The sequence below is a fragment of the Dermacentor andersoni genome, chromosome 4 (assembly GCF_023375885.2).
Source record: "Dermacentor andersoni chromosome 4, qqDerAnde1_hic_scaffold, whole genome shotgun sequence".
Lineage (NCBI taxonomy): Eukaryota > Metazoa > Arthropoda > Arachnida > Ixodida > Ixodidae > Dermacentor > Dermacentor andersoni.
The window spans coordinates 144,614,954-144,638,291 of NC_092817.1; the positions used below are offsets into that span (position 1 = coordinate 144,614,954).

The 23,338-nt window shown below is 45.2% G+C and overlaps 1 protein-coding gene across 1 annotated transcript in view; it reads left to right on the forward strand.

Moving 5' to 3' along the window:
- The first annotated feature begins 7,053 nt into the window (after positions 1 to 7,053).
- Positions 7,054 to 23,338, forward strand: part of LOC126537868 (putative fatty acyl-CoA reductase CG5065) — a 70,777-nt gene continuing 54,492 nt past the window's right edge. Inside the window, exon 1 of the mRNA XM_050184965.2 lies at positions 7,054 to 7,209. The gene's annotated coding sequence lies outside the window, so the exon portion shown is untranslated. The remainder of the gene's footprint in view (positions 7,210 to 23,338) is intronic.

Sequence of the window (23,338 nt, forward strand, 5' to 3'; positions counted from 1 at the left end):
AGTATAATAAAGAAAAAAGAATGAAATGATGAAATGTAGTATATTGCCTGCGAATATAGGTAGTTAACGACGGTTTGCTATATAAATATATTTCATTATAATTGCTGGGCACTGGTGTGTGCGGGCGCTGACCCAGTGCTTTGAGAAATGAATGGAAGCTTTCAAGGTAAACCCGGCTGAAAAAAAGCGCTTCGTAAACACGGCACACTTCAGCGGATTCTGCTGCGCGATTTGGCCAATGTCGCCGCTCGGCCAGCGCACCTACAAGAGAGCACGAGAGAGAGAGGTTCTTGTCGGGGAGGAAAAATTCCGGTAAAGTGCTGCGCAATAACTGTCTCTCAGTTGAGGACACCTCAACAGCACGCACACTGCCAGCTTGCATACGAAGTGGGAAAGGAGAGCTTCGCGGCAAGCATCCTCCTCCCAACGGCGCGCCCTCTCCTTCTACCTTCGGACCTCGTCAGTGACGTCAGTGACGTCATGGACGCATTACTTTGTTTGTGAATTATTTCCAGTTGGATATCTGGCAACCGCCAGTGGTGGAAGTGGCGCTGCCGCCACGTATCGACGTGGGACCGAGTGCCCCAAGGGAGGTATAGGGAGTTTCCGCACTCTGGTTCACCTGCCAAGTCAGAGTTCGTTCAGTGCGAAACCATGTCAAATTAATTGCAGTGTTTTGTGGTAGATGGCCGTATCAGTTTGTTTAACGAGTTTACAAATCTCCCAGAGGTGTCGCCAATTGCGTGAGACTAATTTTGAATCTTCTATCCTCGCATACAAGTGCAATTCACATGTTCTTCAGGGAAAAAGTTTTGGCTATAAGAGAGCAAATAAAAATTATTTGCATAATCTAGTTCTCTCATGAGATCCCGAAAGCAGGCTTATAACGTTTTAGAATGCTTCTACTTGGTCGCGCCAGCTGCTACGCTTTAAAACTGCCCGTTTACCGTGCAGTCAGCTGGTGGGCGAGAAGGACCAACATTAAGAGTGCCTACAATCATTTGACGACTTGTAATCGATACTCCGGCGTCAATCCCTTGCCTTTAGCTTCCTCGAACAAACCAGTGACGGAAGTTTTGGATATGGCCGTGTTGTTACCTCTGTGTGAAAGACACCCGCTAGTCACGGTGAAGAAGCACTAATGAATAAGTAATCGGAATGCAAGGCACTATCCACCCGGACGACGAAGCGGAAAGCATTTAACCAGCGCGCACGAAGGAGGGTGCGATGTCGGTGCATATTCATGTCTCTGCACTTGCGTTAGCGGCGGTCAGCGGCAAATTGCATCACAAAAAAAGATCGTTTAAATTGCTGTTGGCAGGCTGACAAAGGCCCGCAGGAGTGCGTCTGTCTCGCCAACTGGCCCCGTTCGTTATGAACACTTCGACAGAAGACGACCAAACAGACTTTCCTGCGCATGTGATACGTGCCTTGTTTCATTGGGTGTGTATTCAACAACAAAACCACCACAACCACCACCCTCCATAACAACAGCAGCGAGGATGACGACAACGACAGCAGTAGACATCTGCCTAGAGTCCATTTTCCCCACATTACTGCATATCCCCAGAACCTACATTTATCTGATTGTATCGACGTGGTTGGAATGGGCCGAGTCTTAACATGATCCTAGTGAATATTTCTTTTTCGTATGCCAGATAGTCAGCAAATTGTTTGGATGACCTGCTTTAAATCATGCCTTCGGTGTTCGCGTATCTGCGTAAAACCCAGAGATGCCCTACTTATTCAGTAGATCTGACTGCCTATGATCTATAACGTGCTGTCTACGAAAAATTGCGGTGTTAAGTTTATTTTTAGTCCTTACACAGCCGTACAAATGATGGTTCATATTGTAATTGTGGTTCCCCTTGATCAAATAGATAATAGAAAGAAAGGGTTGAGTGCGTCAACAAAAAACGTCCTTTCGAGCATCATGCCCCGTAATCTTGTTTTCTTTGCTTAAATGCAGGTAATTTAATTCATATAATTTCAGTGGTTTCCTGAGAAAGGAGATTTTGCTTTGCGAAGCTACTTGAATAAGGAAATTGAAACTGGCCTCGAGAGGCTGGCGACGATCGGCCAAGTGAGTGCGCCGAGGTTCCACTCTGTGGGTGCAACGAAGCTTGAACAAATTAAACAACAGACAAGCAGTCGCGTGGAGACGACTACAAACTTATTGGTATCCGCACCAGGTTATGGCGAACCACATGTTCCCCGAGGCCAGGAGCGATAGATGTAATCTTTGTGGGGCGAGAGGGACCCTCGACCACATAATATGGGAATGTCCGTACTCTCCCGGGGGAACGCGCAAAATAGGTAGTGGAGATACCTGGGAAACCCTGCTGCGCAGCTTGGACTCTGAGCTCCAGCTCCGGCTCGTCCAACTGGCTCAAGAGGCTGCTGGGACCCAAGACCTCCCAGCCTGCATCTGAGGCGGCGGCACTCGCCCCCTGACCTGCGTGTCGGGGGGTGGGTAGATCACCTTATCCGTTGGAAAATAAAGTTTATTCTATCGGAACAATTTTAAAGCGAAAGCCTTTCCAGGCTCATGCTTAAGTTTGTGTCAGCAGACCTGGCAGCCGGAGTGTGCGCCGAAGCGTGATCACGCCATATGAAGACAGATTAAAGACAGACTAAAGGATGACAAATGATTGATAGTGACTGTTAGTGAATGATAACGTTATAATAGAGATTGGCAGAGGTTAATAATGACTAGTAATGACTGGTAATGACTACTAATGACTCCGAAATAACCAATATGTCTAACGACGGCTTGTAATGGCCGCAATTGTTTAGAAATGACTAGAAATGTGTAGTGATGAGTAATAATGACTAAAATGACTACAGTTACTTGTAATGTACTAATGATTACGAAATGACCAATGTATCTAACGACTGTTTGTAAGGACTCTAATTGATTACAAATGACTAAAAATGCTTACTAGTGAGCAGTATGACTGAAATCACTTGTAATGACTATGAAATGACCAATGTGTCTAACGACTTCTAACGACTGCAGTTGATTAGAAATGACTAAATATGCTTAGTAATGACCAGTAATGACTTGTAATGACTACTAATGAATACGAAATGACAAGTATGTGTAACGACGACTTGTAACGAGTACAATTGACTACAAATGACTAAAGATGCTTAGTAATGCCAGTAATTATTAATAATGACTGAAATGACTTGTAATGACTAGTAATCATTACTAATGACCACTATGTCTAACGACGAATTCTAACGACTACAATTGATTACAAGTGACTAAAATGCTTACAAATGAGGCGAATGATAAGAGGAGGAAGAGTAGGCTTTCGCCGTTCACCTCTTCAGAGGGATCTTAAGAGACCTGTAATTTTTTTTATTTGTCCTAACGGGCCGCTGTTTACAGTAAGAAAGGTGGAGTGTAGTTGCGAGATTAATGCGGTTACCAATACGGATAGGGGTACTAGGAACGGTTAGTAGGTACAACAGAACTAAAGCCATGACAAGAACAACATTGTTTTTCTGTTTCTGAGGCTGCAGCAGGACTAAAAAGAAAATATAATGTACACGCGAGCTGTTAGACATTACAGAAAGCAAATGAGGCCTATTTGTGATAGCCTAGCTGTAGAAAAAAATAAAGAAAGGATACAAGAGTGTGGAGATTTTCCTGTACCGACTGGGTCAGGTGGGAACACGGGGCATTTACTCAAAAGTCGAGACTGGCCCACTAAATTCTGGACAGCTGGCAACCCTGGGCCACTTCCCGAAGACGACGGAGCACAGTCCAATCTTTCAGGATAATAGTGATGCTGTAGATTTCTTTTCATCAAGCTAGAATACTGGTCACGTTGGTGTGCGTTTATTATTGGTAGCGCACAAAAGAGACACAGACAGAGAAGGCAGGTTTCACTCATGTGTAGAGCACGTGTGGTCTTCCTTTTCTGTTTGTGTCTTTTTGCGCTACCAATCGTGAACGCATATTTCTCTGCGGATCACGCTGGAGTTGATTGTCTCAATATCTTGCAGCTAAACTATTAGTGCGATTAAGAAGTGTTCGGAAACGTTGTTTGCGGGTTTTCTAAGAGAGGTAGACCATTCACCGAGTTTATATTTAGACTATTAAATAAATAAATGAGTGAATTAAACTTTTTTTTAATGAAAGAGGACGGCTTTCGGCCACTGTTACGGATTAACTGGGAAAGGAACCTAGTTTTCCGGATTGTTCACTGATGTACATGTTCATCTGAGTTTTTGGCCTTCCGGTTTATGTAGAGTCGTGAACTTCTAGGTGCATGTTCAGTTCCTTCGCTTTTGCACAGGTTGATCAACTTCTCCTACTCTGAAACAAGACACTTATATGCCACTTATAACAGGGTTAGTTAGCGCTGGATTTCGTAGGGTTCTAATGTCTCCGTGCAGTAAGAGTAGGATGTTGCACCACCCTTGTGAAAACGTTGCCCAGCTCCAAATTAAGTGTTGCAAGCCACGTCTGCATGACTCCTGACAATGTATGTGTCGGGTATAACTGTTCACAGTCGTAGTCTGTTTGGCTTGATAACATTTGTCAAGTATGTGGCGGTGTGTATGCTACGTTGGCCATAACCTTGTTGAAAAAAATAAATAAATGAAACGTCTTGCGTGCGAGTTTGCTGGCCCACCCCTGTCGTCAAACACGTGCACTGGTGCAGCTTATAATGGTCTCTGTTTGCTGTTAGCTATAACTTTGCTGCGAGTGTAATACATCAGTGCTGTGCCAGAAGAGCCTTCTGCCCAAATCTCTAGGCAAGAATTTCGGGCCGCGGCACGTGGCGATGGACTTGGGTGGGGTCTGCTGCGCGTGTAATCAAGCCCATCTATATGCGTGGCAGCTGCGCGAGCGGCTGAGTTGCCCCAGTGCATGCCGGTGTGCCCCGTGTGCATAGGATTTCCACGTTTGTTCTATTGTCCTGTATCTGTCGTTTTTGTAGTGTCGTTGGCCACAGCATCTTATGTCGTAGCGCCGATATTTGCATAAAATAGGGGACCTAATGTGAGTTATGTGCAGGTATATTTGCAAGTATTTGGATTATTAGGTGCTAAATAAAGATTGCTCACCCCTTGTGTTCTTGCCTGCTGAGAGGCGTTACTTAAAGCGCTTACAAAGTTAGCCGACTGGCTCGGGAAAAGGAGAATTGGGAACACGTTTTTAATTAGAGAGGAGGCGATCATGCTACTGGCGATGTGAACCGAAAGCTTGAAGCTGGTAACTTAATTATGAGCTTCGCAAATAATTATTGTTTACTCCGCTTCCCCCCAATATTCATGCGTTATACGAGGCATGTGCTTGGTTTTTCTGGCCTCTTCTGTGAACTAAACGAGGCACGTTCTTTCTATTTGGTTGAAGTAGGGGGCATATTTTGGATGATGTGCAATCAGAGTTCGAAGTGCGTACTTTATTTACAGCCGTTACCAAAAAATACTTGTGGAAGCATTACCAAGCATAAGAAGCGTATCTTACAGGTACTCGTATGAATAAAGTAGAAATTTTGCACAATGTTCTGAGAGAACTTAACCTGCCATCAGCTTCGCATTTCAAATGCATAAGCGGCGTCATATGCGTAAGGCGAGCAATGTTTTTAAAAAAATCTCGTATTTACTCTTTAAACGGGTCGGTATAAAGTATGTGGTTTAATTGCAGCCATCTGAAATTGTTAGGCCACGGCGTCAAAAGAAACAACCTCCCTGCAAATTAGGCTGCGAATTTGCAAATTCGCGTAAGTGTATTGTCTTCTCCTCTCCTATGAAAACGTTATCTTCCAGCCGGTTGGAAACGGCTCGCCACGTCTTTCATCCTGAAAAGAAGGGTGGTTAATGAGGATGCGTTCTATGAGACTCATCGCAATAACAAAAGTTGCACGAAGCATTGTCCATTACACCGATACGAAAGTTACAGATGCACTTCGGTCTCCTTACGTGCATTGAATACGGAAGCAGCATGCACGTAAGGAGACTTCCGCGCTATACTTTTCACTTGGTCATGTGCTCGAATTGGGGAAAGCCAATTTCGAGGGTGGGCCTAGCCAATATTGCGAGTCGGCTCGATCGGTTTTGAACGTGGGTCAACTGAATTTTTAGGTTGGGTAAAGACAATTTTGGGGGTGGGCCAAACAAATTTTGAGGGTCGGCCAAGCCAATTTAGGTTGTGGGCTAGGTCGGTTTTGAAAGTGGTTCAACTGAATTTCTGAATTGGGCAAAGTCAATTTCGGGGGTGGGCCTCCCAAATTTTGGTGGTGGGCCAAGTCAATTTGGGAGTGGGCCAGGTCGGTTTTGAAAGTGGGGGAACTCATTTTTCGAATCGGGCCAAGTCAATTTTGGGAGTTGGCCACGACGGTTCTGAAGGTGGGTCAACTCCATTTTCGAATTGGGCAAAGCCAATTTATTGGGTCCGGGCCGCGGCGTCCGGATTTCGCACCGCGAGCCGCAGCAGGTCCAGCACCGGGAAAGTGACGTCATCACTTGGTCACGTGGCTTTTGGTACCATCGGATGCTTACGCCGGACGCCGCATTTTCCGCTTGATGACAGAAAGCACATAATGCTTTCGCATTAAAAAAACAGCAGGCGTTTGTATAAGTCATTCCCAGCCAGAAGCAACGCCGTCAAGTTTGTTCCACCCAGATCAGCTAGGCAGTTTCCGAAGGTGCACTGAATGGTCAAGGGTGTACAACGGGCCGCCAAAAAGTCCCGTGCGTGCCTGTGACATTGTCAAGGTCTGATTCCGCGCGCGTAACTTCGCCTGTACTCGAAACGCTTTGTAATTATCTTTGGGTCGTGTTACGCCAGGTTTTTATGGAAAGATCCCGGCAACAGTCGCGCCGCTTTGACCGCCTCGATCACGGAGCGCGTCATTGAACGCGCCGAAAGCGCCACGTGTTGCCTCATTACAATGCGTGTGACGCAAGCCGTTTCGCCACAGGCGACGAGCGAGTTCCAGTGAAGGCGACAGCCGCTCTCTCATAAGGAGTATCCAGAAGCGTTCTTTTCCTTTTATCGATTAGCTTTGCTCTAGGTTGACGTAGGCTTGACCCAGACGAAAGCGAAGCTGCCCTTCGAAAGCTCGTAGTGTCCCGCTACCTTCGGGCATCGCTAGCCTCTTCGAAGCTTATTACGATTTGATGCGTGCCAAGTTCTGCGTGCTGGCCGCAGTCCTTCCATGAGTGCTTTTTGAAGACAGTCAAACGGTAAGGTTCACCGATGGTCTGATACAAGTGAATGATTTTCGAATTGAACAGTTAGTAAGCGTTTAACATTTGAAATATCACTCTCACTTACTACTGACTCTGCAGGCTCGTTGCATTTCTTTAGGAAGACGGCTTAGAATTATACATTATTCAATGCAGGCGCTGCTTCATCTAAACACCGCACATCTAAGCTGTTGCACAGACTGGTGCAAGCGCGGTGAGGAAAAAGCGAGACAGTGTTATGTAAGTGAAGGTAGTGTATAGTTTGTGCGAAAGAGTGTCAGTGTCGTGCATTGTTTCAGCGAATTAAGAAATTACGCAAATAATAGGAAGTAATATTATCGCTGCGTCATTTATCGCGTAGCACGATTCTACATAGCTGTTAATTAGGCAGAGTCTACGAGGATTCTAAGTTGGAGAAGCATCGCGTTTAGTCTGAACGAACGTTCAAGAAAAAACGTAACAGGGCTGCATAAAGTTTAATCTTAGATAAACACGTTAAGCGACATGAGTGTCAGTTAGAAAGCTTTACCGTGCGTTCAGATCGCGAAGTTTCGCTGGATCTATAGATCCAATAGAGCTGCCACTACACTTGCGTTTGAGAGGTCTGTTCATAAACAAGCGATGCGTTCCTTACGTTGCCTTTTCGCGTGGCTGCTGTTGTTGGGTCGTTCGGCACCTCGGTGTACATATTTGCGTATACACGAGTATTTATAAAAGGTTATATGTGCACCGAATGCAGGTAGCAGCGAATGAGCATATATGTCCTCTGTAGGCTAACCGACATTGTTGTGCAATTAAGCGCCCATCGGTTCTGTGCAACAAAAAATAATTTCCTACATAAAACGTGAATTCCTAAAGTCACCTCATAGGTATCTCTAAAGAGCACCGACCTCTTAATGGTATAGTCCATTAAACTCAAGAAATACTTGATTTCCTTGGTCTCCGTTTCAATAGCTATTTGGTGTGTGCCATGAACTGGATGTGGGCTCGTTCTTGCCTAATCCTCCAGGGTGCGTATGGGCCTCTGTGACTCAAAATGTAGAGAAACTTTTAATCTAAAAAGATAGGCCTCTAACTTCTCTGTGCATGCACCTGTATGCCCCATTTTGCCCTCGACAAGCATCGTATATAACCTTCGACCTTGATTTGATTAACATGAGCTTTGCGACTGAGACAACCACTGACAGACGAACGATGTTCGGTCAGAAACCACGCCTACTGTATCAATCTCTGTTTCACCGCCTCACACTGAAACGGCGAGGTCAGGCTGAAACAGTTTATTCGAACGAGATGTTTTGTTATCAAAACGTCGTTTTATGCAGTCAAGCACGAAAGTAACTTGAATGCCAATGCATTTCTACGCAAAGTTTGCGAAATAATATCTCGTTACCGGCGTCATACTGAGAATTCGTTCCAAGTGGATCTGCCTTGCGAAATGCACGGCTAGAAATTGTAAATTGCTATATGCGTCATAAGATAATCAGTTAAAAACTAATTAGTGAGCGTTTGTTATTTAGTCGATTATGCACTAAAAACTTTTTGTGCAGGTACTGTCTTCCGCTTTGTGTAGACCACCACATGAACTAGAATTGTGTTATCTCCAACAGTTAACCTTTAGGAATTTTCGAAAGTGTTCGCTGAAACGGGCGCGGGCCTTGCAGTGTCTTGAAAGCGATTAGCGGTCGGTTCATGGCCTAGGCGCGCTGAGGGCTGATGGTTTCGTGTGCGCTGTGTTGTCATTGCTTAGTTCGCGTTCAAGTGAGAGGCAGCATGAACGTCGCTCGCCGCTGCTGCCACTCTTCATTCATTACGCCAGCTTTCTGACAGCGAGTATCCGTGGTATCGAGTGAGATGCGTTCGTGTTTGCCTGTGCGTGCATGACAGCATGTTTGTTAAGTTAGTCAGTAAGGAAGTGTTTTCAGCAGTGTACCTGGTAAAACTACTTAGCTAACTTCGTATAGCGGTATAATAATTTGACATCACTTTCAATGCTTCACCTTTCAACGAAGCATTGATTGCGATACCTCAGTCTAACGAAATACCCCCGAAATCGAGCGAAACTGTGGCTTTTCTTTATATTGCGTAGCATATCTTGGCTAGGTGATCCGGGGTAATCTTCTGCTTCGTTTTGTTCGTCCTTCTGTTTCGTGTCCCAAGAAGCCGTAGTGACATCTAGACTTGCGTAGGTGAATTTCCTTGAATGCAGAAACTTCCGTACGCCTACCGCCACTTGTGGGCCCGAATGTCCGACGGGATATTTGGTCAGGCAGCCGCCGACACACCAAGGAAGCTTTAAACAAATATCCTGGAGTGGAGGTGATGCACTAAATGTGAAGCCGGTCGCCGTCATCTTACTAGAGGAATCGATTAACGCTAGCATTTGGCTGAGAACAGGAAGCGTTTTCTCTCACTTCCAATGTCTTTCACAAGGCCAATTTTGCCGTACAGATGCTTCTCGAAGTGTGTGTGTCGGTGTCGCTAGTTTTAGGATGAAACTTGAAGGTCTTGAGAACTTGTGCGAAAAATTATGATGTCACTACTCAAACAATTGCTATATTTTCGCCCGCAACAAGAATCAATTGTTTTCCAATTAGCCTAAAATTTATATTAAGGTATCAAAACTAGTTCACCTGTGACTGCTGTCAACTTAGTTCAGCCCGTTTTCAAGGGTGAAGTCGGGGCAAGCGCTGACTTCACCTCTGCTCGTAAAAATCTGCGAAGGCTGCCACTCCAGAATTTGTTTAGAACCTCCTTTAGAACCTCCTTGAGACAGGCATCCGCCCAAGGAGGTTGTGAAAAAATTCTAGAGTGGCAGCACTCGCCCATTCTTACCAGCGGAGGTAAAGCCAGTGCGCTTGCCCCGACTTCACCCTTGAAAACGTGCTGAACTAAATTAAGTGCAGTCACGGTTCGACTAGTTTTGATCTTTTAATATAAATGTTAGGCTAATTGGAAAACAAAAATATCTGCAGATCTCGCGCAGTCTGGCAGTCGATGTAAGCGAAGCTTTGTATGCTGTTTGCTTTGACTGACGCTAATTAGCGGTGATGTTGGCGGCGAATGTAGGATTTCTTAAGCGTTTAGAGTAGTTTAGAGTATACGAGAGTGGTGAGTTGACGTTAAACGTTGCCTTGCGTGCACTACTGCTGCTTGCCCGCGTAGCACACAGATCACGCAGGGAGACATGTTTGCCTAAGGCGTGTGTGTTGTTGGTAATGTCTGACAGGGTCAACTGAGCATTATCATTCCCTGACATGGAACATCGCATTGTGGCAGAAGTGTTAAACTTTAATTGAATAATGAGGCTGTACGTAATTCAATTAATTATTATAAGAGTATGTATACATTGTATACGCGTCTTTCGGGTCGGGGTGTCCTCGAGGCTGAGTGCACGGTTTGTAGCCATTTAGCTGGCACGTGTTTAAGTGCTCCTTTTGCATACGTGGTCATCACGCTGTTGAGACGCCCGCTCCAAGCGCTCTGTTCAGGCTATGGACGATTGTACTGTTTACACTATTACAGCCCAGCACGTGACCTCCACTGCCCAGCATCTGTACTTTTGTAGCATAGGAAAGCAAGCACAACGCGTGCCATACACACAAATTGTGAAACGCTACCACGGCCTCACTGTCCGGGATGCATGGATGGATCGATGCAATGAGCGTCCCCTTTGGAACGGGGCGGTGGGTTGCGCCACCAAGCTTTGGCTATTACACTGCCTAATTTCCTACGTATGTTAAAAAAGAAAAGAAGGAAAGGAAAAAAAAGCGTGATGTATTCCCATAACCAAACTTTCTAAACCCCGATTGTGAACTTTGTTTTTGCACGCATCCGCTGTTTGTCGTTTCCATACTTTTCTTTCACCAATCTTCCAATTGCCTCTTACTAATCTTTTTTGCGGACATGTTTACTTTCCCTCTGCTCTCGCTTAAACCAAGGGCTTCAAGGAGGCCGGAGACGCCTAAATCGACCGCTGGGCAGATATCTTCACGTTCCAATAAAACGTGTTCCATCGTTTCCCTAGCTTTACCGCAGCAAGCACATGCTTCTTTTTCCGTCTTATACCTCGCTTTATCAGTGGGTATTCTAAGGCATCCTGACCTCGCTTCGAAAAATAATGAGCTTCCCTTTGAGTTACCATCAATTGTTTCTTTCCTGATTTCATTTTTTTTCCACTAAAGCAGTTACTCATGGCAGGTTTCTTTTCCATTGTCGCCACCCATAAGATTGTCTCAGCCTCTCTGACTCACCGCTTGATGTTTTCTGTTGCCATGTTACCCGCAATACAGCTCGCATACTTGCTGCTGGTAAGCTTTCTAGTTCTTTTCCTCCACTGTGAATCAATGTTCTTCCTGTAAAAATACCTCAACACTTTTCCAGCCCATTTACCTTCTTCCATATTACTCAGTCACTCTTCATAATGAATTTTACTCTGAGCTCTCAATTCAAAGCACGTGTCACCCTGCGCAGCTTCATTTGTAGTCCTGTCGTGAGCGCCCAATGCGAGGCGTCCCAGTGACCTTTGGTTGCCATCGAGTCCTCATTGTACCCCTGATTTCAAGCAGACAACCAAATTTCCAAATGTAAGTCCTGAAACCATTACACCTTTGTTGATGTCAATTTTCTCCTCGCTCGTCATCCCTTCCCATTCAATGCAAACGGTATTTTCTAGGTAAATCTCTAAAAAGCTGCATACAATCGTCGCCCAAGCCCAACTCGTCACCCATCTTCCCGAAAATTCCATAAAATGTTGCGGTCCACGTTGTCATACGCTCCTGTAATGCCGAAAAAGCATGGATGGATGGATGGATGTTATGAGCGTCCCCTTTGGAACGGGGCGGTGGGTTGCGCCACCAAGCTCTTGCTACTATGCTGCCTAATATCCTACCCAGGTTAAACAATGCAAAAAAGAAAAAAAAACTCTATGAACTACCACGCCCAAATTTTCTGATCCCCTATTGCGAACTGTGCTTTTGTACGTCTCCGTCTTTTGTCGTTTCCCTACTTTTCTTCCACCAATCCTCCAGTCGCCTCTTACTAATGTCTATTGCGGACATGTTTGCTTTACCACTGCTCCCACTGAACCCAAGGGCTTCAAGGAGGCCAGTGGTGCCTAAATCAACCGCTGGGTAGACGTCTTCACTTTCTAATAAAACATGCTCCGTAGTTTCCCTAGCTTTACCGCAGCAAGCACATGCTTCTTCTTCCTTCTTATATCTCGCTTTATAGGTGCGTGTTCTAAGGTATCCCGATCTCGCTTCGAAAAGTAATGAGCTTCCCTTTGAGTTATCATAAATGGTTTCTTTCCTGATTTCGTTTTTTCCTCTTAAGTAATTACTCATGGCAGGTTTCTTTTCCATTGCAGCCACCCATGAGATTAATTCAGCCTCTCTGACTTTCTGCTTGACTTTCTTTGTTGTTGTGTTGTCCACCCTACAGGCCGCATACTTGCTGGTAAGCTTCCTAGTTCTTTTCCTCCACTGTGAATCAATGTTTTTCCTGTACAGATACCTGAACACTCTCCCAGCCCATTTAATTTTTTCCATATTCCTGAGTCATTCTTCATACTCAATTTTACTGCGAGCTTCCCTCACTTCAAAACTAGTCCAGCCCATATCACCCTGCACAGCTTCATTTGTAGTCCTCCCGTGAGCGCCCAATGCGAGGCGACCCATTGACCTTTGCTTCCCGTCGAGTCGTGATTGTACCCCTGATTTATAGCAAACAACCGCATTTCCAAAAGTAAGTCCTGGAACCATTATACCTTTCCACATACCTCGGAGGACCTCGTATCTATTGTATCCCCATAGCGCTCTGTGCTTCATTATGGCTGCATTTCTCTTCCCCTATACTGTTATGGTTTCTTCCTGTGTTTCCATATATCCATTGCGTTCGTTTATCCATATACCAAGGTATTTATATTCTGTTACCCGAGGTATTTCTTGGTCCTGTATCTCCACCGTCTGTTCGCTGTTTTCATTGAATACCATAACACCTGATTTTCTAACACTTAATTTCAAACCTAGATTGTTGCCTTCCTGTCCATAGATATTAGCCAAACGTTGCAAATCACTTTGCTTGTTAGCTAGCAACACAATGTCATCCGCATAAAATAAACCTGGGAGTTGCAGCTCTACTACTGTAGCCTCCTGTTTGTATGAGAGAATAAAACCGATATTACTTCCTTCTAGCGCCCTCTCTATCCTCACCATGTACATCATAATCAGCAGCGGGGATAAAGGGCACCCCTGCCTCAGTCCCTTGTTGATATGAACTTTCTCCTCGCTCCTCATCCCTTCCGATTCAACGCAAACGGTATTTTCTAGGTAAATGTCTCTCAAAAGCTGTAGACAATCGTTACCTAAGCCTTCCCTTTCCAGAATATCCCACAAAATGTTGCGGTCTACGTTGTCGTAAGCTCCTGTAATGTCTAAAAAGGCCACATACAACCGTCTGCTTTCTGCTTTTGATATTTCAATACACTGAGTAAGAACAAACAAGTTATCATCCAAACGCCTACCTATTCTGAAGCCATTCTGAAGCTCTCCCAAAATGCCATTATTCTCCGCCCATGCTTGAAGCTTTAATTTGATTGCCTGCATTGCTAGCCTGTATATTACCGGTGCAATGGTCAACGATCTAAACGAGTGAATTCTGTCTTTCTCCTCCTTACCTTTATAAATTAAATTCATTATACCTTGTCACCAACTGTCTAGTATTCGTCTATCTTTTAAAGTTTTTCCCACTGCTTTCACCAGAGCTTCCTTACATTTAGGTCCTAGTTCATTTATCAGCCTAACGGGAACCTAGTCTAGCCCTGTGGCTGTGCGCTTAGGAATGCGCGGAGGCGAGCACCATCTGGTGGCGTTGCGAGAAACACAGCGGCGCGCGCGAGCAAGACCACAGCAGCAGCGCCCGGAAAGTCGGGAGAAGTGGGAAAGGGAGCTCCACTTTAATATATTCTTGTTTCGGGCTAAAATATAGCCAATTGGCTCAGTAGTGATATCATAACCTCTCATACAAGTTGCCAAGACCTTCAGGCTTCATCCTAAAACCAGCGACACAGACAAATACATCGAGAAGCAGCTGTACAGTAAAATTGTCCTTGCGAAATAAATTGAAGGTGAGAAAAAAAAAAACACGCTTCCTGCTCTCCGCGAAATGCTTCCGGTAATTGCCCTTACAAGGTCGCTGTGACCGCCTTCACCTTTATGAAATAATCTCCACCCTGACATTTTTCTCTGTACCTCCTTGCACCCGCCCAAAGACCAAGCTCCAGATTTTCACGCAATAATTACTAGAGGGAACTGGGGCGCTAGTGTCTACGGGAGCTGCGAGCGGGGTGGTTGAGATAGCATGGGAATGATGATTCAGTACATGGGTTGGCCCAAATTTCGTCCTTCTCGATTCAAACGAGTTTGTGTCTTTGTATGCTCATTTTCAACAATGTACGGTATAATAAATAGTTAAATGAACATTATTAAGCTTGTATGATTGCAGGATTTGAGCCTAGGATCTCTAGCACAGAGGCCCGCTATCAAAACCATTACGCCACAGGCGCTTTTTTTGTCTTTACTGCCGGCTTTGACATACACAAACAATACACAAAAAAGCAAACATGTCAACAAGGATTTTGCTGGCACGACATATTAAAATTTTTTCAATACTGCAAGCTTATCTAGCATGTCAATCCATGTTGGTTGTTCAGGGAGTGCCCGATGGACATCCCTGAGCCGTACTACAGATTCAATGAAGTGCTCACGTGTAGGTCGCCAATTGACATCAGCATTGTTGAACTGCGCTCTAGCTTTCCACAAACTGTGGAGGCCCACGTGCATTATAGCGTCATACGGAAAAGCCTCTGTTTCTACCGGTAAGAATCTTATTCCATGTGGATCTAAATGTAGCTCTTTCTTTAAAGTCCTTTGTAGCACATCCCAGAAAAATATGGGGTCCCAGCAATCTATAAACGCATGCTCTATTGTTTCAGGTTTCTTGCACAAGAAGCAGTTAATGGACCACGGGACAAAATACCCCTGTTATACATCCATGTTTTAACTGATAATGTGTTAGTGTGCAGTTATAAAAAAAAATTGTTTTTACCGGAGGGTGTACTGGCACTCTTTTAACCCTTTTTAGGACATCTCCTGGGCCTCCATGGTTTGACATACGGTAAATCGCTACAGGGAGCATAGTGTCAATAAGGTCCTTATACAGTTCTTTCCTAGTAATATTGGCGAGATACTGCACAGAAAACCACACATGCAACATTCTGTGCGCAAGCATGACTTCTCGCAGGTAACCTTTAACGGCACCATGCATTGCTTCACACGAGCATACAACAAACCCTGGAAGGTGACGACATAAAAGCACTTTCATGACTGTGCGAAGGAACACATCATTCTGATCGCGAAGGCCCATAAAGCGCATGTATGGACACGCGGCATAGAACGCGCTTATAAATTTCTCACTGGCAATCGAGCGCGTTTCCCTTTGGCCACGTCGACAGGTCCAGCTGCAATTAGTAGCGATTAGGCGAGTTCGCAGAGTCTTCTGCACGTCAAAAAGTACACACTGCTCGGCAATGTCGGGCAATGTAGGTAGATAAAGCATAGTAAACAAAGCCACAAGAACGCCTGAATCCAGGAGCACCAAGATCGGACAAACCCATGCACTATATATACACCGATAATACCCATCGTTCCCCATGGTGGCCGAACAATTTCAGTGCCAGAGCTGCCTGTCGTAATAATTGTATAAGATTATATGGTCCAGTCCAGTTATATGGTCCCCCCTCCATGCTTAGCAGCGCAACACTCAAGCCACTAAGCAACTGCCGTATATTTGCCCAAATTTCGTCCTTCTGGCGTCAAACCGCGTCGTGACTTTGTCAACTCATCGCTTTAAACGAACTATTATTTTACAAATAACTCAACAAACATCATTAAAACTGTCTGACGGCACGGTTAGAACACGCGACATCTAGGCAGAGAAACCCTATATTGAAACCATTACGCCAAGGGCGCATGCATTGGCAAGTGGCACAGAACACCGTAATGAGTGCATCGTGGGCAGGTGAATGCGTTGAGACACTTGGCCCGTTTACATTTGGCTTTAGCGAGGCGCAGTTAGAACGAAGGCGATAGCTTGAGGGCTCAAAACTGCGAGAAGCTTCCGAACAGGACGCGTTGGAACGTGGGCAAGCGCGCTGGCGGCCAAATTACGCCGGAAAAAAAGCGCTACTACAACATTTCTTTCGTTTACCAAACACAAGATTGGTAGTACGAACGAAAATAATGGGCAGATCGTCATCGTGTGCGCGGTGCTTTTTGGTGTTGCTTATCTTTCGAAAAACGGCAGTCTTGGTTTAGAGGGTAAAGTACATGCTTCACAAGTACTGATTACAAAAAAAAAAAAAAAAGATATATATGCTAAGCGCTTTATGACATTTTACCTGTTGGGAGTTTCGGCCCTTCGTTTCTTTATTGTGAGCTATAAAAGTTGTGCGTGCTTCCATCTTATAAGTAAAACTTTCTCTTTCTTCATTTGTGTCCCCGAGGCTTTGGAACGTGATGCTATCGAGAGATTAGTGGAGCATGTTAAGATACCTTACAGGACCCCGAGGAGGTTGCCTCTTGCGGTGCATTCCATGCAGAAGTGGAATGAATGCAACACAAAAAATATAGCGCAGCATTGATTGAACTTAAAAAAGGTCGAGAAATACAATCGAGGGGAAGGGCATTGCACAACGTGAACAATGAAGTAGTAGCAGTGAAAACAGGCAAACAGAACAAATTGCACGTGATCAGTTGCGTGAAAAAACTGGCAAAGAACTTTTCAGCAATTATAGGAGGTAGAACCATGTTTTTAAGTGTCACAAGTGAAACCGGATTCTCAATGCCTAGCTTAACCTGGTTACTGGCCAAATCGAAATCGGCTCAGCGCACTAAAATGAACATAACATATTATTTATTCTTAGCGGATATACGGCAACCTTGAGCGGAATATAGATGCTCTGAACCAGTATTTCGCTAAGGAGAAGTAAGATTACGTGATAGTCTACTACAGCCGTGGTGAAGGCACGTTTGACGCAGTGCTAGTTTGCCAATTTCTTCTTCTATTGAGCGCGCAGCCTTGACAATCATGCGACAAGCCTTGCGTTGCACGTGCCTCAATGACGCACTTGCGTAGCGCGCTTTGCTCGATTTCTCTCGCTCTCCTGGCAGTCCCGCTGTCTTGTGCAAGTCGCGACTGCACGGGAATGCCTAATCGAAAGAGAGAAAAAAGAAAAAAAAAAGGAGGTGGAGGGAAATAGAACGGACAGAGAACGGAGACTAAGTTAGCAACAGGTGCGTTCACTTGACGAAGCGCGGGGACTGTACGCGCAAACGAGTTACGGTACATGTTATTACCTCTTGTAAGGAGCCTTCTCAGTCTCGCATTTCAAACGTCCGGCGGCTATTCTGCTTTTTTTGCGCGCCTTCACCCTGCGAACTGTTTCTCTTGTAGGCCTTTTCTAAAAGTATTTTCCTGCTGTAGCGATGGTGAACGACAAGAAACTCTGCCTGAAATGTGAGTTAAGAGTCTATATTTTTTTATAGGACGAACCACTGCCCTGGAATACAAATTACGCCACAGTATTACACAACCCTACTGGTGAACACAGGCGTCAAACTGTACTACAGGGTCGAGTCTATCTACTAATCCTACGTTTACCAACGTCCATTCCAGAGCAATTGCTGCGGCTCCCGTACACCAGGAAAGGTACAAACCTATTGGCGTCGCATGCGCAATTCGATTGCACCAGACCCTGTCGCTATAGAATCGCATGCAACGTACGCGAAATATCGAATGCAGTAGCCGCACCCGGCGCCAAGTGATAACTTGATAACTGTAATAATCCGATGGAAAATGCTCATCGACGCAAAGCAAGACAGTTTTCGCGGTACAGTATATGTGAGTTAGTTTAACATGATAGCGTGATAGCACAGCCGTCCAGGGAAATCAAATGATCTAGACTGAAAAAAAAAAAGAACTAGCGAGGCTGTGTGGCTCGCGCCAAGGAAAACAAAATTTATTGATTAATTGTAGAGCTTTACTTGTGAAAATCTCGATATGGTTATGAAGCAAGCTGTAGTGAGAGAGTACAGATTAATTTGGGCCACCTGGAGGGCTCTTAACGTGCACCCAATGCATGATACACGGACGTTTTTGCATTTCGCCTCCAAAAAAATGCGGCCGCCGCACCCGGGTCTTGACCCCGTTATCACAGGCTTATAAGCGAAGCGCCACAGCCACTCAGCCACCACGGTGGGTAGTGAAGGCAGGACATACGAAAGTGAGCTGTTCGCCGGCGTAAACTTCCCGACGTCAACAATTGCTATATAGTTTGCAGTTACTATTCACGGCTGTGCTGCATGCGCTTGCACTATACGCATAGCTGCGTCAGCCCCCACCAGAGGACAAGCTCACACTTTCAAAAATATAGATATAGGATCACCGTATTAACTCAGTGTGCACAAATGACGTGCATTCTGTTATTGTCAGATATAGCATTAAGTAAGACAACGGTTCACCTGTAAGTGATCAACTGTGGGTGATAAATGGAAGCTTCGAACTAGAACCAGTGTTTCAATAAATGGCTTGTCTTCGTCAAGGCGACAACTTCCGCCATCTTTTTAGATTTTAAGAAAGCGCTTGACTTAGTTCCTCCTTCGAAACTAATTCATAGACTGCTCAACGTTTGTCCGCGTGCTTTTAGAATTAATCGGATTGCTTCTTACTGAAATCGCCTTCAGTTTGCCCGCGTCGACGGTGTTTACTCCCGGGAGCTGCACCTATTAGTTCGGGGTACCTCAAGGGGATTTACTGGGTCCACTGTAGTATTAGTAATATACTAAATCACCTATACACAGCCTTAAAATATACACAGCCCTAGATTGGGGTGCCATTGTGCCGTACGAACCGGTACAGTGACTCATTCATCCCTAGGACAAGCACGGACTGGAATCGCCTTCCCGCATCAATCGCACTCATCACCGACTCTACCAACTTCAAGACCACTGTTCAGAATGCCTTTTGTTAATATTTTTGTTAATACTTCTTGTTTGTATTTTTACTGCATTACTTCTTCTTTTGACTCCACTCCTTTCTGTAACGCCTTCGGGCCTTGAAAGTACGTGAAATAAATAAATAACTAAATATATTAACGACAATGTTGAAGTTACAGATGGGCCGGGCCGCTTCAAATCATATCGTTTGCTGACGATTATGTTTTATTTAATGAAATAAACAGCTGTGAGCATAAATGTATCCTTGACTGTAATCTCATTAACATTTTATCATGAAGCGCTCAATGGGCTATGAAACCTCACGCTCACAAATAAGTTTCTATGAGAGTAGCAAGAAAAAGAGGCAGTCCGTTCTTTTTTACAGCTTTCAGTGCAACAACTTTCTGAAGTTATTGAATGCAAACTCCTAGGCGTAACGATAACTAGCCCTCTCGGTCGGAACGCGCAGAGTGATCAAATCTGCGCATGGTAATTCTGTAAACTTGGTTTTCTTAGCCACAAATTAAAATAAGTTCCTGTAGAAGCTCAGTTACTAACTTACACATCCAATATAGAACCAGGACTTGCGTACGCGTGCACTATCTGGGACGCATACACTGGAAGTAACACAGATGCACTGGAAAAATTCAACGCAGTACGTAGTAACGCATACTACTGTGAGGCATACTTTGGCACGGCCGCAGGACGGGCCGATGGTTTTTTTTTTGGGTGTGAGCCATTGTAATGAGCCATTTACATCGCCACTAAACGACCTCCGATAGGTTTTAAACATTTAAAGTAGACACGCGCGTCGAGAGCAGAATGCCGTCACGGTCAACGATGGCCAACGCGGCCGCCCGCGCTACGCGCCGCCGGCGCACCACAAAAAAAAAAAAAAAGAAAAAAAAGAAAACCCAAGCTTCTCTTCGGGTCATTCCGGTAACCCCAGAGCTCATTGTGACGCCACCAGGATACATCTGGTGATGCCACGAAGCCCAGACACTGTCGACTGATAGAACGACCTACGTCTTCTATTTAGTCTGCAAGCAGGCGCGTGCGCTTTCTGCTCTTCGTTGGATAGTTCGGTTGTGCGCGCCTGCGAATCGCTAACTATACGGCCTGCAACGCGAGTGCCAAATCACTCGCGTTATAACACAGTCGTGCTTAGCGGTCTGATTGGCTCGGTCAACAGAGTCCGACAGTGTTTTGCATTGGCCAGAAGGCATCCGTGTGCGGTGCTTGGTTGCAAAAACGCTGACTGGTGACTGAAAAAAAAAAAAAAAAAAAACCAGAACGACGCGATACCGGCTGCCTCACCATGACGCCCTGCCTGGCGCATAGTGCCTAGTGCGGCATAGTGCCTGGCACGCAACACACGTGCGCGCAACACAGGGATCATAGCGGCACGCTTCGCAGGAGCACCGACCGGCTCAGCAGCAACAGCGGGTAGCCGATAAACGCGGAGTCGCGGTAACTACAAGTGGACAGTGTTCTGAAAAGCGCGACAACGGTGACACGCGTCACGTAACATGTGGAGGAGCACTCGGCGAGGAGCAGAGGCCAGCCGACGAACGGAGCGTAGCGTTGTAAAGAGCGAAACGGGCGATGGCCGCGTTTCGAACATCAAACGCGTTTAACTCCGCTATTACGACATCGTTTAGGAAAATTCTCGCGGCTACGTGTTCGATGCAGACTCGTGCACCAACGCAACACCACAACTAATTTCGTCCTCTGCATGGTTTAGGGGCACTTTACTTAAGGCCTTCGCCTTACTAAACTGTTAATGCGCAGCTCCAGCCTTTCCCTCGGCCCCTACGCCACAGGCGAAGACCATAAGCGTGTACTAAAGAGTAAGATGTGCGTGAGAAACCTTGTGTCAAACATGAGGGACTAGTTCGAGAGTTATTTAGATAGAGAGGTACTAGTGGCGACACACGTAGTAAAAAAAAAAAAAAGAAACAAGACAAATATAAAAGTTCTATCAAGAAGAACCAAGTGCACCATTTAAATATAAGTAAAGAAATTGGAGTACAAGTGTACGCCTTGCCAAAACATTTGCGAGAGAAAGCGAAAGAAATACGCTAAATATAATGAAGCTGTTTACTGGTGAAATGGACACTAAAATTAAATTTAAATAATGAACGATCGAAACGTACAAACGTTGTTCGCAGTAAGTCTTATTATCCTGGCATATGATTATCATTGTTCTGCCTATGTGCAAGACACCAAAAAGCTCTTCTCAGTTACTCTAATCAGTTACTCTAATCGGCTCTTGCCGATTAGAGTAACTGATTCCAGAGTTTCCCTTTCAAACAGTGATGCATAGATGCTGGTCGCGGTGCGTAGAACTTGTGTGCGAGACATGACTCTATCCATATATTGTTTCTGGAAGAACAAAAGCTTATTGTAGAATTTAAATCTATGTTCTCAGAAATTGTGACCCAGATGGATGAATTGCTTAGTGTCGGCTTTGGAAAGCTTCTTGACTGCATCCATGCAATGCCTGTTTTACCTTACTTTCATAGGCTTTCCTGTATTGCCCTTAGATGCCCTGCGGAGAAAACTCGCGTGTTAATAGACAGCTTTAGTTGGCGTCCACAGCTGCTGCGTGGGCAATACGCGAGGGAACTGCATGTATAAGCAAACAAATTTTTCATCAGACCTGTTTTAGTAGCGTTATCAATGTTTGCAGCGTTATCGACAACTCAAGAAAGTTTTGCCTTGATTGAGCATGTTTCCTGGCTCCTCCTCTAAGAACCTTTACAAAATGCAGAGTAATTTTCATTCAAGACATGTCGTAGCTCTAACCGAGTATTTTTTTTGTCTACCGCGTTTCGCCCTGTCCAAGTCATAGAACATATGAACATAGAACATCCTTGGGAAGATATTTGGACCTGGAACAACGTGGAATAATGTCACCACTTTAAATTAAAATTTAATTATGGGGTTTTACGTGCCAAAACCCCTTTCTGATTATGAGGCACGCCGTAGTGGGGGACTCCGGAATTTTTGACCACCTGGGGTTTTTTAACGTGCACCTAAATCTAAGCACCGCGGGTGTTTTCGCTTACGCCCCCATCGAAATGCGGCCGCCGTGGCCGGGATTCGATCCAGCGACCTCGTGCTCAGCAGCCCAACACCATAGCCACTGAGCAACCACGGTGGGTATAAGTCACCCCATTATAAGTCTACGAAGCTAGATCCTGCAAAGCTGGCACACAAGCGAGAGATGTCTGTGTCAGTTCGCCGCACCAGACGTTGCGGTTAATTTCTACGCATATGCACTCCTGGCATGTGGAACTAACTGTCTTGCAGAGAAGGCCGGTGTGTATGTTCAACTAAACATGCACTATACAAAAGCTTTTTGTTAATTCAAGAAACGAAAGGCATACACTGGTTTGCTTTTAGTGTGTCGGTATTGAAAATGCTCACGCTCAGATCGCTGTGCAGCAGTGTCGACATTTATGCGCGCTCTTATCTTGAGACTATCATCTTTGCAGCTGTAAATCTTTCTTTCACTGCTTTTGCCAGGCACAGGAAGTGAACCCAGGACCAATGATTGAGGAAGTTCTCTAGTTTGTGAGCGAGTGGCACGAGGAAACTTCATTGGTTCTTATTAAGCCCCTCACAGCGTGAATAGCATGACTTCCTTGTGGCGGTGATTGATACTAGGATTAGCGAGGTGTCGAACCGGGAAGGAACCTTTGAAACCATAAAAAAAAAAAAGTCGCAGTTTCGCCCGAAAGCAGAAGCTTCGATTTCGATAGCATATTAGTGGACAACAATAGGAAGTAAGGATAGTAGCTTTATCGGCCACATAAGATTGGAAACATAGGCATACTAATTAAATTACCAAGCAACTCATTCGATGACCGTGAAAACTCGTCCAAACGCTGGAGTGAGGAAGCGCGGAACCGGTATCGAGCTAACTGACCTTCGTGTTGCGTCTCGCATCAACGCGAACTAAGCTGCGAAAGCACAGCGGCTTTCAAGATACAGCGGCTCAGGCGGGCGTGCGCGGCCTCCCGCGCCGCCCAAAGCAGAACGCATCACCTCCCCTCCCCCTCCCCCTCGAC